The 14,874-nt window shown below is 44.8% G+C and overlaps 1 pseudogene across 1 annotated transcript; it reads right to left on the bottom strand.

Moving 5' to 3' along the window:
* On the bottom strand, window positions 1-10,241 carry LOC310770627 (protein odr-4 homolog; annotated as a pseudogene). Its single transcript has 9 exons — window positions 10,145-10,241; window positions 9,505-9,621; window positions 9,332-9,424; window positions 8,701-8,807; window positions 8,497-8,533; window positions 7,536-7,679; window positions 6,687-6,782; window positions 6,518-6,565; window positions 1-141 (listed from the first exon to the last, which is right to left on the bottom strand). The product of its transcript is annotated as a protein odr-4 homolog (transcript).
* Between the last annotated feature and the right edge of the window lie 4,633 nt (window positions 10,242-14,874).

Below are 14,874 nucleotides of genomic sequence, written 5' to 3'. Positions count from 1 at the left end.
TTAACTCGAGAGAGGGGCATGTCGCAACACCACCCCTCTGCTGCGGTCCAATGGCTTCCCCCTTGCTTTCACAGATGACTCTTGCTTCTCCGACGTAGCTCGCCCAATCACAGGCCTCGTCCCAGTGCCACACAGCTTGTTCTGTTGGAGGACAGGAAACCCACAGCTAATCTTCTGTACACAAGCACAATGCTCTCCCCACCCTGCCTGGCCCCACAGCCGGCCTCAATTGGCCCATTTCCACCACAGGTAGTAGCGCGATCCCGCTCCGCTCGACTCGATAAATTGTCTCATTCCACCGGTTAAAACCGTCCCAGCCCGGGTTGTATTGGGGTTGAGTCGTGCTACTTTTCGTACCTGCCTCGTCGGGGTTCTATTCTGTCAACCCGGTACCATACAGTGACATGAAAACATTGTTGACGACTGATTGGTCAGGCAGAATCGTGTTTACTCTATCTACTGACTGTCAATGCAATGCTGCATACCAGTTTAGTGGGCTTACCTTCTCTTCTGTTATGTATATTTCCATCAGTCTTTTGTGTTGCTGCCTTCGCCTCTGGTGAAATAAAATCTTGGCGGTGGTTTCAATTGTTTTGAGTGTGAAAAAAGTCCGCTGCTCAGGAAGCTCCTGTGCAGCGCTCCGCTGGGCCGCAGGCGGGTCTTGCTGAAGCCGCGGTCTTGCCCGGTGAGAGGCCGCCGGGGTACAGGCTTCACACTCTGTCTGTAGCGCCTCTCCCGTCCCCGCGCAGCGCAGCGCATGCATCTCCTGGCCGATTGTCACATTTGCCCATGTACACTGTAGGTCATTTAGAGGCACCAGTATTTCATAAACAGTTTAAAAGTTCTGTGGATGGATTTAATTGTAACGTGATGTTATAGCCTACTTCGGCTATAAGCGAAGGACAGATATGCGGTCACTATGACGACCAGCTGTGGGCGGGGGCAGATGATCTGCGGTCGAAGCAGAACATCCATCGGGCCGAAACGAGTAGAGCCGACTGGTGACGAGCTGTGCAGGGCAGTAAAATGTGGTGGAAATGAGCCAAATGTGTCCGCCGCAATTCGGTAGGCTCTTTCACACCGGCCTTGAAAGCCGAAAAATGCACGGAAAATAGGATTTGCGCCTCCGATGTGAAAGTCGTGAACGCGCGTTGGTGGATAATTGTTTTACGCCTTTTGTCCCGCGACGGGAGGTAGTAACAGTGCCGGGTTACCTGGCAACCCGCCTCCATTTGAAAGCGTGTCGCAGCAAGCCGGAAAAGGTGCGAATGGTCAGCTCATTCATAAAAAAATTACAGGGGAAATCACCTCATGTAGCAAGAAAGTGCACGAGTGAAAGTAAAAAAAAGTAGCCTATACAATCATGACTGCAGGGACGCCAGGAGGAATGCTCCGTGCGGTTAGGCTTTATGCTCAAACGATGTTGACATTAGTACGGTAGGTAAAATTAACGGATATAATAATAAGCTTCAGAGGGCTATTCACCTTATTCACCACACCCACTTTTTCTCTCTTCCACGTTCAACGCAAACATATTTGTTCTTCCGGTTCAGCGCTAGTTGCCTTATGTGGCTAATATTAGCCGCTAGTTAGTTATGTTATATGGCAGTAAAGTGCCACTGAATGACCAAATTGATATAACTTTTTTTTTTCCCCCCCCCGATTTTTTTATCCCATTTTATCCCCCATTAGTGCTCACTTGAGCTGCTTTCACACATGTCTGGAATTCAGGAGTTATCTAGAGGCTATCCGGATGGCTGTCATGTGTGAATGTGTGCATGTGGCTCATGCGCGCTCCCGCGGATCCTCGTCCTATCCGGAGGGAAGTGTAGCCCCAGCCGTAGGAGTGGATCCCCCCCCCCCCCCCCCCCTCCAGAGCTCCGTGAAGTAGTCAGCTCGTGAGTGCATGAGGACAGAGACGATCGTGACAGATTATTATTATATAAATAGTCGATGTGAATGAGCGAGCAAAAAACACATGCCATTTGGTTTCCAAATGAAGCTCAAAACTGCTCCGTGTGCGACAGCCAACATGTTGCTGGATTGCTGGATTGAAAGGCTCATGGCTCTGATCTGATTTCATGTCTGCTTCGCACACCACACACATTTAATAAGCATTTTTGGACGCGAGGGTCGTCCCGCTTCCCAGTATTGGACATCGCTAGGTAGGGTATCTCGATCTGGTTGCGTTCATGTCTTTGATTTAACGTGTACACAGCGTTTGTGAAGATTCAATGGCAGAACCGCAAATTCCAAGTAGCGTCAAGTCAGGCAGTATATAACGAAAACTTCCGGGTATAACCTTCGCAATAATGGCAATTAAATAAAGTAAATGCACGTGTAATGTTTTTTGTGTGTGTTTCGAAAGATACAGAACGGAGATAAACTGGAAGAATATCTGCTCCCTTCGAAAAGTCAATTTTAACCCGTAGTGAGTCGACATTCTGATTTTTTGTTACTAAGTAATACAACATTTATTTTATTTTGAAGGTAAAAACGTCTAGCTTCCTGTATTCTGTATAATTCTAGTAGGTTGGATGCATTTTAGGACTGAACATAGCAAAGACCTGTTTTGTTTGTAGTGCTTGCGACTCGATGAAATCGATGCATCTGGGCGTGAGTTGTAGGGTTGTTTAATTAATTACTTACTAACGTTATGCGCAAACGATTATATGCCGTGAACGTTAGGCAGTTATCGCCCATTATGTATTTTTCGTTTTCACAACTCGTGTGGTCATGCCCAAATTCCCCCACCCCCGCTGCCCGCCCCCTCTCTACTTTACAAACTCTGCGGAGGTGCTACTCATGTGTGAAAGCGACATGCCTCATGTGTGAAAGGGTACACTTCACATATCATCCGGGGCAGGCTCAGTGGGGAGCAACCCTCACCTGATCCGGAGTTCATGTGTGAAAATAGCTTTGATTTCTCAATCCTGGTTGCTACTCCATCCTCTGCCGATCTGGGGAGAGCCGAGACTGGCTCACTGCTTCCTCCGAGACATGGGCAGTCAGCCAGCCGCTTCTTTTCACCTGACAGAGGAAGCTTCACCGGTAGGACATAGCACGTGGGAGGTTCACGCTATTCCAACCAGTTCCCCTCCCTCTGAACAGGCGCCCTTAACGACCAGAGGAGGAACCACATTAGCAACCAGGATATTGCATGTTTTTGTGAAGGGGGTTCCTATGTGAAGGAAACCCCCGGGAGGCACGGGGAGAACATGCAAACTCCACACAGAAAGGCCCTTTTGCCGACCCCACCCGGGCGGTGGGCACTCGAGGACATGCGGACGGGCACGCATTCCTTCAGCGTTCACCTCGTCCCAGGTGGGAATCGAACCCACGACCTTCGAGCTGTGAGGCGATAGTGCTTACCACTGCACCACCGTACCTCCCAAATTTATATAACTTTTAACCATTTTGAGTAACACTGTTTCCATACGGATCACCAGCGTTAGTTTGTTGTTTGTAACGTGGCTATATTCATAACGTTTCTATCTCGCACATACGTAGGTTACGCCAAACCACACATTAGGTTATGTGGGTTTCAGGACGCAACAGCCTCGACTCCACTAACGTCATCTTTAGAGCACAATATTCCTGGAATGCAAGTTTAACTAAACAGTTACATGTCCTCTGCATTCTACATAAAATTAAGATATTACGGGTTGTTTTATTTTGTATGTTACATACGTATTGGCCAAGATATGTTAGTTTATGGGGGAGTAATTTTGCCACTTTAGGAGGGGAGTGTGCGCGGCCATTTTGCCTGCGGGGTTTTTGGCAAGTCAAAACGGAAATACTATTACGAAATGACGTAATGCGGAAGCGTCCATGTGTGAGCAAAGAATAAGGTGAATAGCCGTCTGTGGCGAGTTGGTCTGAGGAGCAGATGCATGCGTTTTGATATTAAGGCGAGTCCGCCCACCATGCGAGTGGTGCTTGCCTTTCAATCCGGGAGCAGGGGATTTCACCTGAAAGTACACTGCAGCACGGGAATGTGGCCGTGCTTCTTGGCTCTGTGTGAAAGCAATTTCTGTGGCGAGGCTGCGGGCTTTGCGGGACTCCTAAACTGCTTTTTTGCCACGATCTGTGTGTGAAAGAGCCTAGTGAGTACTTACTCTTGTCCCGGGCAATAACAGGTCCTGTTATTGGCCCAGGCTGGAGTAGTAAAGCAGAACGGACACTGGCTGCTGCGCTTCAGGTTCCAGAGTGGTCCTAGGCTCGTCCGGATAGGTGCTGTGTCTTATAGAAAAATAAAGTTTGTCTCCCGCAAGAAAAAACCTTTTGTGGAGAGTGGAAGCGAGCAAACCTTAAAAAAATCCCACAGCAACACTGGTCTTTTTAGTAGAAAATGTTAAAAAGCCTTTATCTTAAACATGGCTATAGATTAAAAAACACACCAACATGTTTCTGCTCACACAGGAGCCTTCATCAGGGAGTAAGAGGACATGTGAATCTAAAGCTGCGTTCACACCGACCTATTAAAGTTTTTTGCTGGCGTCGAGTTTACATAAAAAGTCAATGCAAACGAACGATTGAGCGTATATTCGCCTGGGAGAAATATCGCTGGGCGTCCGAGCAACAGAGACAGAGCGATAGGGAGAAAATACGCTCGTCGCTCGAGATGAAATATCCCAACTCGAGCGAAATTACGCTGGCATCAGTCGCTCGCTGTTCAACGCTGATTGGCTGCTGTGTGAGAGTGAGTCAAGGATCACACTGGCTTGGAACAAACCGCTGGTTTATTCTGTGGCAACAAACCGCATTGACAGCTGATTGACAGGCTGACAGCTGACATGAAGTGAAGTCTGTCCTACCGGTATGGAGCTCGCATTAGGAGCACACTGATAGGCTTTAGCTTGTAAACAATGATGGTGGCTCGTAGTGGACAAATATCATGACATTGCGTAACGTTATAGCCCCCACATCTCCGTCAATTCATGTGCCTGTTGACGAGCGATTTAAACAGAGCGACAGAGCGATTCCAAAGGGTTGAATCAAGCGACAGAGCGAAAAATAAATATCTTGGTGTGAACACAGCTTAAGTCTGCTGTTTTAATTTCTATATGCTTGAGTGACATAATGTTTCAGTTTGTGGGCATTGTTGCTGTTGGCAATTAAACGATCTAACGTTCTCTTTCTCGAGACAATATGTCTGGATTTTGATAGGCCACGGTAGCGTGTGTGAGAGGGGGAGAGAGAGACAGAGAGAAAGCTGCGGTGGTTGTCTTTATAGGCAACACAGTCTAGCAACGTTTTGGACCAACGAGTTCAGCAGCACGGCAGCATGCACAGAGAGGGAGAGAGAGAGATGTGTTGTCATATCGTGATATTGATGTCGGGCCTCGCAACGGGCTCGGGCCAATTACTTTCATGACTCATCCAGGCCGGGTCGGGCACGGGCCTGCATGTCACGGGCCGGGGGGGGCTCGGGCCGAGATTTCAGGCCCGCGCAGCTCTCTAGTTCCTACACGGTTTTCCATTTTAAAAGTTCCATATTTTTCCAGGCGTGTGTTCTAACCATGTTCTTGACTGGTTTTGATTTTGGTGAATTGATTTGATATAATGCAGTGGCTGGGTAAATACGAGCATCCCTCTGAGCATTATTCTTCACATCAACATCAACTGTGGACTCAAAGTAGCTCTACAACAACCTCAACGCTGTGGAGCGGCTGTGGCTCAGGAGGTAGAGCGGGCCGTCCACTAACGAGGAGGTCGGTCCGCCGATCATCGGTGGTTCGATTCCCGGTTCCTCCAGTCCACTTGTCAAAGTGACCTTAGGCAAGATACTGAACCCCAAATTGCTCCCGATGGTTGCGCAGCACCCTGCGTCGTAGCTTGCCGTCATGGGTGTGTGTGTGAATGTCAGCACTAAAGCGCTTTGAGTGGTTGGTAGACTACAGCAGTGGTTCTCCCCCCCCTCCCAGGGGGTCACAAGATTATTTTGGGGGGTCGCAGGATGATTGTCAAAAGAGAAAAAAGAAAATAAATTATTTTTCTCCCATGATGATGAAATCTCCCATACCAATGGTTTAATGTATTATAAAGCTATATAAACTATAAAAACGAGTTCAGTGAGCGAGTGAAATCAGTGTGTAAATGCGTGCGCAATGTCATTGGGTTGGGTTGTGGCGGGAGGGGGGGTCGCGAACCCCAGCCTAAAGTTTTTTGGGAGTCACGGTTCAAAAAGGTTGAGAACCATTGGACTAGAGAAGCCCGATTTTACCATAATTATCTGAGTATCAGACGTGAACCACAAGCTTTTGCAGACTTTTTTTTTCTTCAAATCACCAATCTATTCAATAGTTGGAAATGATCAAATTCATCTTGAATAGTTTTCCAGACTTTCCAGACCTGCGTAGGAACCCTGTGACATGTACTGCAGCATTCACATTGGAGCCAATGTCTTTCCTTGCTGAGGTGACATCGACCAGGTTGCCTTTATAAAACACTAGTGTGTGTGTGTGTGTGTGTGTGTGTGTATGTGTGTGTGTGTGTGTGTGTGTGTGTGTTTTACCGGTGTGACGAGCAGCTGAGCAGTGAGAGTCTGTTTCACGTTCCTCCTCTGCAGAGAAAAGCCAGAGTTAGATTCTCCCTCCTGTCCTCCCTCCAATCAGAGAACGAGTTGTATTGTTTAGATTCAGTTTCATATTGATTTAGATCATTAGGTGACAGGAGTCCTTCACCTGGCCTGCTGTGATCTCTTTGTCAACCGGCAGCCTCTTGCCATCAATCAGACAAACTCCGTCCTCAATCTGGTGCGCCCACGCTTTCAGTCCCTCCTGAAACAAAAGACCTGACCTGAGAACAGTTCCAGTCAAGCTGCTGAATTGAATGTCTGTATGGGTTCTGTAACTGTGTGCATCTTTGCATGTGTGTAAGAGTAACAGTATGAATGATTAATGAATAATTAATGTATACATTTCACCTTCTGTTTAATTTGAGACCAACAACGATAATTTATCTGAATTCTTATGTTCTAATTAAAGTGCCTACCGAGTGTGGTTGTGTTTGTCCTACTATTACAGGTATGTTAACATGTGTTAAAAGTGCTGTATTATATGCTATGTAAATCACCAGTTAATTGGGTGAAAATCCTTTTGTGAAGACTGCTGAGACTTGCATGTGTTAGTTACAGTACGTGCTTGCATTTTTTGGGAACCAAAAAGGTGGTAGTAAAGCAAAAATATTGTTGTGTAAAACTGAGCATTTAGAGTCAGTGATATGTATGCTTTTGTTTAAATGCAAGAATATATTTGTATATGATAAGAGTGTAGTGGATATTGTTATAAGTTAAGTTATCCTTTATTAATCCCCATGGGGAAATTCATCCTCTGCATTTGACCCATCCTCTACTAGGAAGCTTCCTAGAACTAGGAGCAGCAACCAGGGACCAACTCCAATCAATGTACACTATACGGTCACAATGTAAAAGTAAAAGGGAGCAGAGTAGGAATATCATACTGTGTGTGTGTGTGTGTGTGTGTGTGTGTGCGTGCGTGTGTGTGTGTGTGTGTGTGTGCGCGCCTGCTAACCATGAGACATTTCTCCATGCTTTCTGTGCTGGTTCGGTCCTCTGGCAGTGCCAACATCATGTCCAAATCTAGACAACATGACACCATAATCCAGGAAGAACACACACCGGACTGGTACTTCCAATCAGCAGGCTTGGCCGTGCTCTGAAACAGCCAATCACAATCTCGTTAACTTACAGCCAGATGATTACATTACATCTTATTCAGCTATTTGTGTATCATGCATTGGAAATAAACAGATGATCTAAAAGGTATAGATTGGAACAACAGGTGGGCATAACCACTTAAAGCAGCTACGAGCAACTTTTTCGATTGTTATTAAACAGTATAAATTTAATATCAATGCATCACATCTTACCTCTAATAGTCGACGAGACCAAAGCCGTGTGTATCTGAGATTGCTCCCTTAGGTGATTATTAAGTCTATAGTCTGTCTAAACTCGCGCCAACAGGGGGCTCTCTAGAGCGACCGGACCGGGTAACCCGGAAGTGAAACGCGGAAGTGAAACAAGGAAGTGAAACGCAGCTGCCTTCCAACGCCGTTTGCGCTGCCTAGCAACATAACATAAACAATGTGAACGCCACGCATACTCGCGGGAACATCTCTCGTTATATTCTAACAGGTTTTTGGAAGTTATTTTGTGGTTATGGCCGAAGTGGCTGCTGCAAACCGTTTCATTTCACTTCCTGATCTGCCCTGGCTACAGACACACTAACACTGGCCGATTCACTCAGGGTTCAAGCGAGACTACTCTGCGTTGCTCTCGTCGACTATTAGAGGTAAGATGTGATGCATTGATATTAAATTTATACTGTTTAATAACAATCGAAAAAGTTGCTCGTAGCTGCTTTAATTACACTTAATTGGAGAAATCTTAAGGACATTCAAAACCTTAACCTGATTTGGAGTGTCACTGAAAAGAGGTTGAATACTTTCTGACAGCATGCTATGTAAACTAACCTTGGGGTCTCTGACATCAAAGGTTCTGCAGATGGTTCTGACATGGTGAGTTAAGGAACAGCCACAAAAACTCATCATTTCCTGTGTATTCTGTACCATGTATAATACTTTGATGCTAGAGCATATCGGTCGTATCCCTTCATCTCTATCCATCCATCTATTGGGGGCTATCTGATCCAATCAGATGGCTGTGGAGAAGGATACTTCCTGGTTTTGGGGTTGACGTGCAGCGTGATGTGATCTGTGACGTCGTCGTCCGCGGGGCTCCACAGGCGATCCCCGGAGATCAGTTGTTCCACTGCAAAAACCAGCTACACACACACACACACACACAGGCTGCCACCTCCTGATTACGCTGCCACCTCCTGGTATAATAGTACACCGCAGCGCCTTAAAAACAAACTACAGACTGCCCAAAACAAATTAATTAGGGTGGTGTTAAAGATACCTCCACGCACTCACTTAGTGCCAGCTTTCTTTCAGCAACTAAATTGGCTGCCAGTTGAGAAAAGAGTCATTCAAATCAAATTGGGTCTGACTCATAAGATTGTGCATAATAAGGTTCCCAAATACCTCTCTAATTACTTTAATTGTTTCAGAGATATTCACAATTATGTTACTAGAAGAAGCTCTACTGATTTTGTTCTTTTTAGATTTAAGACCCTAATGGGAAAAACACATGTGAGAATGTGTCTAGGGGTGTAGTCTTGTTTATTGTATTAATAAATTAATTTAGCATAGCCCTTAGACCTGCATATAGCCTATAAATGTCCAAAACTTTAACCAATATGATGAAAGTATCCTCCAAGCGTTTGTGTCCTTGTATGAATCTGACCTTTCGGAGTGTGTTCAGTGTGTCTTTGGCATCGGTATCAGTGATGATGAAGACTCCTAGTACACACAGACCTCCAGGCAGCATCCTGGACACGTAGAAGCACACAGCAACTCATCATCACACCGTGCTGGGAGAATGACTTTGTTATTATTGACCTGTCCCTATGTGGCTACCTGCCGGGCGTGCTCAGTGACCCAGTCCTTGTCCAATGAGCTTCCAGCTGCTGCAGTAGACTCATCCATTTGGGGGGTCCGGGTTGCCATGACAACAAAATCCCTCTGGGCAGAGCTCTGTTGTGGAGACAGAGTTTGGGGGGGTGGCAGTGATTAGCATCAAATAATGTGACTCCACAAGATCACATGATATATCAGATTATAATGTGACTCCACCAGATCACATGATATATCAGATTATAATGTGACTCCACCAGATCACATGATATATCAGATTATAATGTGACTCCACCAGATCACATGATATATCAGATTATAATGTGACTCCACCAGATCACATGATATATCAGATTCAGCAGTGCATGATATCACATGACATGAAGGCTAGACACAACTCAACAGACACGTTTAGCCAATTTGGGGGCAGAGCATAAGAAGGTTAACAGTATTGTGTTATTTTGTGTGTTAGGTGTCCAGGATGCAGCCTGGTTATAAATTACAACCTGCTGCTGTTTGACTGTTTGTCTGATAGCTGTGAATCTCATCCAGAATGGCCTAATGAACACGCCCAAGAGAGCAAAAGATAGTTTACAAAAAAGGATGTTAGATTAGCCTCTGTGTTGATGAAGGAGCCTTATACCTGACCGATGAGCAGGCCTGTGACTAGAACTACTCCTGGTGCACAGTTTGGACAGATAGCCCTCCACAGCATCTTCTGCTATGTAACCATGACCCATACTGACTGAAGAGAGAGAGACAGAGAGAGAGAGAGAGAGATAGCCCTCCCCCCCCACAGGCACATGCACAGGTCCCAACAACACCCCCCCCACCCACACAGACACACACACACACACACACAGACACACACACACGACTTAGCTTACTGTGTCCTCTCTATATACAGTAGACACTGCAGAAGTAGCCTATGACATTTCCAGGGTGTATTCACACCTCTGGGTCGTTTGCCAAATCAAACGGTTCAAATTGTATTGCCAAGCCTCCTGGACACTCTGGTAGGCTAATAGCCTCCCGGGATGGAAAACAATTCCCAGAGATTTTATAGGCTATATGATTCTAAGAATGTGTTTTGTTAGACCTACATTGTAGGCTACCTCGGGTGTGCGCCGTGCGAGGAGAGAGAGAGAAAGTAAGAGGGAGGGATCAGGAGAGAGAAGGAGAATGTTATTCATTTATTTAGGCTATCTATCAGGAATTTGGAGATAGAAGATCAAAGACCGTCACAACTTCACCTGTCCTGTCAGGAATACAATTAATACATCATTTAATAATAGCCTACGGACATTTCGAGGAAGACATGCAATCAGTCTGATTGTATGATTGAACGAGACAATCTTGTCACAAAGAAGGCTGGCTCTGATTACCATGACTTGTTTTCATTTATTTAATGGAGACCCAAAAACCCAGAATTGTGATTACTGTGAATTTTTGTCCATTTTCCTCCATTATGTGGCTTAAAACCTTTTAAGAGAGGGCCTCAACAGCACCCTCTGTCAAAAGAAGCAGGGAAGTGCAATGCAGTAGTGAAGGAAGAAGCTATTTCCTGCTCACACACTGGTGGCAGTCAACATTGCCCAAGTCCATTGCCTCCAAATGTAAAAGCATGCATCATGACCATGACATTCAGTCAAACCAAGCCCTGTGTGGGGACATTACAAAAGCACATGATGAAGTACTGAGGAGTAGTGCTGGCTGGGGCCTCCATGATTGAAGAGTTCGTTAGTCAACAATGGTGCCAGATAGCGTCAGCATGCATGAAGCCATTAGATGATAACTACCTGCTTGGACATGGCAGGTTCCACCTGGTCACACAATGACAACAGGTGCATTAAGACAATGCACGTGATGACAAATTAAAAAATAAATGAAGTGTAACATAGAGTCAACAGTGGCTTGTGACATACATCAACAGGTCTTTATTGGCTATTAAACCAATGGTTTAATAAATAGTCCAATAAAGACCTGTAATCAGAAGGTGATGGGCAATATGGTTACCATATTAAAGGCAACAGAAAATCAGAAACACACTGTCCCAGTAGCTCAGCTTTTGACGGTATCTCACTCGTTCATAGAAAACATACACTCAACGAAAAACAACAAGATATATCCTGTTTTCAATGACACCAATCATACTTTCAAATGCACTGTGCACAAAAACACTATAATAATAAAGACACCTTGCTCGGGGTGCCATCGGCGCAGGTGACCCGCCGGGCTGAGGCACGACGGGGGGCCCCAGTGCACCCTGGGAGGACAAGCCCGCCTCGCTGACATCACCGCTGGACAGAGAGGGGGAGAGGCTGAGCCGGAGTGTCTGCTGACAGAGGCAGGAATGTGTGGGAATGGAGAGGAGAGGAGGGTGGAGAGGAAAGAAAAAAGAGGAATAAACAAGTGAACAGCCTACAGCTTACTATAGATAATCAGACAGGCGTTTTCATTATGGACTGGAGTACTACCAAACATTGTGAATGCCAATGCCAACATACAACCAACACCAGAAGAAGAACTGTGATGAAACCAGAAGAAGAGTGAAGATCCCATTCTAGGCAGATTAAAATCTTGTGAATTTGTGCTAGTTTTTATGTGGTAAAAATACAATAATCCTCATAACTTCATGTGCCTTTCAGGACCAAACATCACCCCAGTGACCGGTTTTCAGTGACCAAACGTTTCACCACTCCCAGTGACGACAGGACAAGGAGAACAACGAGAATGTATCTCAGAATATGGCAATAATGTGTCTCCCATCGCAGTTATTACATTCATGGTATATTCATGAATATGTTCAAAGTTCAGCTCAGCCGCTGAGCTTGTGCACCACAATGCTACAACCACTGAGATTTATGAATAAAGGTTGTATGCTGCTAATGACATCATACTAATATAAATACTGCTCATGCATCCTAATCACTCGCATTCTGTAAATAAACAAGGTTTCATATTTATTGCAACTTTTTCTTGACTTTGCATTGTGTGGGCTAGCATCATTTAAAGCAGTGCTGACCAATTTGGGGCCCGCGGGCCAAGTTTGGCTCTGTTTTGGCCCGCCACGAATTTTTTTTTTTTTTTTTTTTTGTCCCCTCCCGACTTTTTTTTATCCAGAATGCAACTCGGGCAAGTTATCAGATATCTGCACTGATTGCAAAGGGTGGACGAGCTTTTTCATGTGGTGACTTTGTGAAACAGTGTCTGAATGTGGCTGCGGATACTGTGTTCACTCCTGAGATTGCATCCCTGCAAATTGTCATGGCAAATTGTTTACAAAAGATGGACAATAAAACAAACGATGGACAATAAAGCTGATTTTCAAAGTACCTTGAGGATTTTCCAAGTTGTGAATTAAGTCAAATTTCTCTCTTGATTAGAAAAGGTGGAAAATAAAACTGTTTTTAACTGGGTGTTTACTGATTAAATGTTTAAGCTCCCCACAAATGCAGATGTTTTTTTAAATATATATAACCAATTGCAAATTATTACAATTACCAAACAGATAAAAAGTAGATTATTATATTGAAATGTTATTTTAGATTTAGAATGTTAATTTTCTATAAAACACAATACATTTTAATGTAATTCCACAACGTTTATTTTTGGCCCTCGGCCCTCCACCCAGATTGAGTTTTGGCCCTTCATGGGAAAGAATTTGGGCACCCCTGATTTAAAGCTTTGAAACATGACTGCATGGTTCATATGAATATATATATATCAACTTAAAAGCAAGGCAATTAATATGAAAACAATATAGTACATTGGAAAGCCATGTTGTTGGCAACTTTTGGTAATTTACTACACCAACTTGACACATTCCACAATCTACAAATTGACTGTATCGACACTAGGTTCTTGTCCTGTCATACTCGTGTTATGTCTAGTATCCAATAATCTATCTTCCCTGGCCCTGTCTACTGGAGTTAGACGTTTGAGAGATGATTGAAGGGCGATCTGCTGAGTTGACAGGCGAGCATTTCAAGTATGTGCTTCTTATCCTACTGAGAGAGAAAACATAATACAACCTTTGAAAAGACTTGTAATATTTGGAGAGGTGCTCTTGATTTAACTTGCCAAGTACTTCAACACCCTCAAAATAGGAGAGTAACACAGAATGTATTGCAGGTAAGTAAAGCTGATTTTCTGTCATAATAATTGGAAACATTTCATGTTAACTGGGGTTTTGAGTCTGGTTGGCATGTAGCTCTTTGAGCTCCCTGCAGGTCTGTCTGCTGTAGACGAGCTCACCTTGCCAGAGTGACTGGAGGAGAGGGGATGAGTTGCAGAAAGGACAGGACAGGCGCACACACACAGGCACGCACGCACATGCGCACGCACGCACATGCGCACGCACGCACATGCGCACACACACACACACACACACACACACACACACACACACACACACACACACGTCCAGTGGAGAAGCAAGGGAACAGGTTAGCAGCACACAAGAAACATCCTCATTGTTAGTCTCTACTCTCTACAGCCACTATCACAGCTTTGAAGCCATTTGAATTCATAGTATTAAACAATCCCTGGAGACTCTAGTACTGTACTAGCTATTGAGAGAAACAGATCCAGGATGTGTTCCCTTGATCTGGATTGACTTAACCAGACAATGGCAATCGCGCTAAACGATCACACGACGGTGGTTATCTGTCAATTTAGGACTTCCCTATCCAGCTCTGAGCTTGTGCCCACGAAAGAGGAGGTGTTTGTAACAACTAGCCAATCACAATGCAATATGGACAGATCCACTGTCACTTATGGTCAATAAGTAGCCTACATGCTTATAATGGGGGGGAGGGGGTATGTGATACTACTGGTCTGTAAACATTGCCCTGCGAACAACACTTCTTAGGAGTCGTCGTTAATGGTTTAAAAAAATCTTTTGTGATTCTCATTTGAATGCAATCTACTTTTCATATGTGGATCTTATTATGAATGGTGACTCGCTCTTTCCAGAGAGCTAATTGGTCAGAAGGTGGGCCTTTCATGCATTTTGATCCGACCCGCTGAACTTAACCTGCTCCGGAGAAGGTTAGCCGTAAGAAGTGAACTAGCGTCGTAGGATGGAAAACCCAGGGTTAAAGCTGAAGTTACCATGCTAAGCCACTAATCTGGCGTCGTAGCACAGGCCCCCGATGGTGAAATGACATTTATCTGTGAAACACGAGTGATGTCTTCACGTCCCGTGCAAAAGTAATCACATCAATCTGCCGCTTAAAATACGAAAGATATGTTTCAACTCAAGTGCGATGAACATTGACAAAGGCAAATGTGCTGAATTTGAGTACTTCTACCTTCTTAATGTTCACAGGTGTCTGCAAAGAGGTTCAGAAGAAAAGAGCAGACAAATCA

This window comes from Poromitra crassiceps (assembly GCF_964638095.1).
Source record: "Poromitra crassiceps genome assembly, contig: HAP1_SCAFFOLD_136, whole genome shotgun sequence".
Lineage (NCBI taxonomy): Eukaryota > Metazoa > Chordata > Actinopteri > Beryciformes > Melamphaidae > Poromitra > Poromitra crassiceps.
This window is presented reverse-complemented; position numbering and strand designations above follow the sequence as displayed.